We start from the raw sequence: 3,460 nt of genomic DNA, 5'->3' as shown, positions 1-3,460 counted from the left end.
CCAATTGCCACCGTTTCGCCTCTTTTGCACCTTGTTTCGCTTCCCTTTTCGAAATACAAGGCTATTTCCCAAGACTAAAGATACCAAATTTTAAGTGGCAAGTTGATGTTTTCCTATTCAAATATCTCTCTGTCAACCATACTAGGCCCTGTTAATTTGTTAGCAAAAGAACTATTTGTTTCTCAAAATGTACTTACAATATTTCCTTAAACAATTATGAAGCATCTAGACACATGTCTTCGGACTTATTTCTGTCCTTAAAGCTTGAAATAACTCGAAAGTTGGTGAAATATCAAGAATTTAGGAAGAAATTAGTTTTTAAATAATTTTTTATTAGTTACTTTGTAGAAAATTTTCATTGTTGTCAACATGAAAAAGTGAATAAAAGCTAAGTACTGTTCCAATGTTAGGAATAGCCTTGTATTTCGGCGCTAAAAAACAACAATTCAAAAGAAAATAGAAGAAAGGATGTCCGAATGGTGGCAAAATGGAGAAAAAAGGACTAAAAATAGCTATATATGGACCGTCGTCTGCCACTGGCGACGATAGCAGGCCAGAGCTACAACGACCACCGGTCACTGTTGGCTATTCGTGTGCCAAACTAGATTAAAACCCAATTTGGGTCGGTTTAGAACCGGCTACTTTGGGAAATTTTCTGTATTTGGGATTTTACTCTATAAATAAGGTTTTTCTTAAGCTCCACAGTTTAACGGAAGGCAAAGAGAGCTGTATACTGTGAAAGAGAAATAGAGAGAAATAAAGGGGAATGATCTAGAGTTTGTGAGAGATCTTTTGGTGAGATTAAGAGGGTTTTACGCTAGTTCTTCATCAAGAATGCACAAATAGGTTATCTTGTAATCTTTAGAATAAAAGACGACTCAACTCTCTCCCTATGGACATAGATGATTGCTATATCATATAAATCCAGTGTCTTTGTGCTCTTCATCTATTTTCTATGGTATGTTACTATTCTCTTTAGTTCAAACGGGTTTTCTCGGTGTTTCCACATCTCCCACTGATCGATTGGTTTACAAAGAAGGAGGAGACCTAATCATGGTATCCGGTTATACTTCCACAGGCTGCTCTTTCGCATAGATCGTCAGTTGGTGCTCACCGATCAGTATCGGGTTGCGCGTGGCGTGCGCCAACATCCACTACTTAAAAAATATGTATAACAAAAAATTTATTTTATTACTTTCTACTTTATAATTTTAGAAGTTATCTTTTTTTTTAAATCTATTTCTTAATTCTGATATTTTGACAACTAAATCGACCAAAGTAGATACAAACATTGTTAGATATAGGTGTCCTATAGGCAATAATTATATATTGTAATAGGACCTATATGAATATAACACCCTTGTTCAAAATAGTATGCTATTTTGATCAGATTTATCTGGTATTTTAATACAGATAAAGTCCTTAGAATGATACTAGACTATTATACATTCCGAATATGATCGTAATGAAGAGATCCGATTTGTCGCTAACGTATATTCTAAAATGTTCCTACTCGATGAAGTGTAGAAATGAGATATCATCACTTTGGGAAGACTAGTGTATACTATATTTCTCCTTTGGTAGGATGATGATTCATCTCTTGGATCATTGATATGAGACATTAAGATATAGTATATAGGTGACTCATTATTGAATGAGTTGACTGAACAACTCACTGAGGACGTCTAGTTTGTAATTATACTTAACTGTCAAATCGAAGTTCTAAAGTGATATAGTACAAAGTAGTCTCTTGACCTGAGGCATGAGTGTAATATCTTATATGTCAGTATATACGTTCTTAGATTTTTACCTAATCACAGTTCTCATTGAGTTGTGCATAACGGTTCTTATTGGGTGCATCCCGAGACATAAGTAGATATTGAGATGCCAAGATGAGATTCGTCTCTCCCACTATAAGGGGTTGATGTCATAAGATTGTTTGATATAACTATAGCCTGGAAATGCTTGGCCAAGGTAAATAAGATAAACGAAGTGTCAGTTTGATCTTAAAGGTTAAAAGTTTAATATCAACAAACACTAATCAAGCTATTAGGGTTTGACAGTTTTCCATACCCTAGGTTCTATAGTTTGACATGGTTTGACAAAGAAACCAGACTGTACAGTATTATCACTGAGTGGTCCTGATAAATTTGGGTAAACATCTTGCAGACCTTTATCATAACTTATACTCAGGTAGTCTTCATGTGTAGCTAGCACATCTGTTGTATTTGTGGATATGATCCACTACCGAGTCTTAAGTTAGGCCCTAGAGTCACACCAAGCGTACTTGAATCCTATAAAATATAATTTATAGAGTTAATGCATATGATTGATACGCATATATGATTTTCACCGGATACACATAAACGATTATATGTATTGGTAAAAAACAGAATGCTATGTGCTTAAGAAATAAATTTCAGTATTTTTCCCATAAAGTTAACTTTTAGTCAACTGGTTGACTTTTTGGTCAACAGTTGACTTTTGGTTAACTCATTGATTTTTTGGTCATATGATGACTTATTAGTTAATGATTGAAAAAATTACGTAATACCGTATTTATAAAACACCGTATTGATGTGATATTTTTATTTTTAAAATACACACTTTATTATACCTTGATTAATGAGTCATAAGATGAGTTATTAATGTGGTATGGTTTGGACACATGGTTTTAGCACATAGTTTTGATTCTTCATGACTCTTTGCATGACTCATGAGATTAGTCATTGCATGACTCATGAAAGGAATCATTGCATTTAGATGACTCATGGCATGACTCATGAGATGAGTCATGACATATCTCACTCTATATAGGAGCTCTTCAATTTTATCAAGATCATTTGAAAACTTGGAGATCCACTACAAGGTGGTTTACAACAACAAGGAGAAAGAGCTAGGGGTTGTTCGATCTACCATCGAATCACGCTACGAAAGTAAGCATTCAAAGCTCTTGATTGCTCTCTTTTTTATAGCAATCATGTTAGATTTAATAAAGATGGTTCTACCTTGTTTTCATATTCTATACATGCTTAGTATTATTATACATATAGTCTTTCGTTGTGTATTTTGCATATATTTAGCACGAATTTCCAACAAACATAACCACAAAAATGTTTAAGTTATTAGGTACCCCTTGACTTAGATGCAACCATGACCACGAGATCCAACAATCTCATCATTATAAAAGCGAAACATAAATTACGCTATCGCCTATTGCAATAAACTATAGCATTGGTCAGTGTTGATTCTTTGCTCAATGTTTAAACGATAAGATAGATAACAGGGGTTGCATTTCATTGGCTCAAATTTCGATGCGTACGTAGCAAATACTTAAAGAAACTAAGCAAAATTTTGATGGCTTTTTCTTAAGAACATTAATACTTAAAATTCTCAGCAATACGCTAACCTCACATGACATTGATAATGCGGAAATACTCCATTTAAAATTATTAGTCAC

The sequence above is a fragment of the Asparagus officinalis genome, chromosome 1 (assembly GCF_001876935.1).
Source record: "Asparagus officinalis chromosome 1, Aspof.V1, whole genome shotgun sequence".
NCBI classification, from domain to species: Eukaryota; Viridiplantae; Streptophyta; class Magnoliopsida; order Asparagales; family Asparagaceae; genus Asparagus; species Asparagus officinalis.
This window is presented reverse-complemented; position numbering follows the sequence as displayed.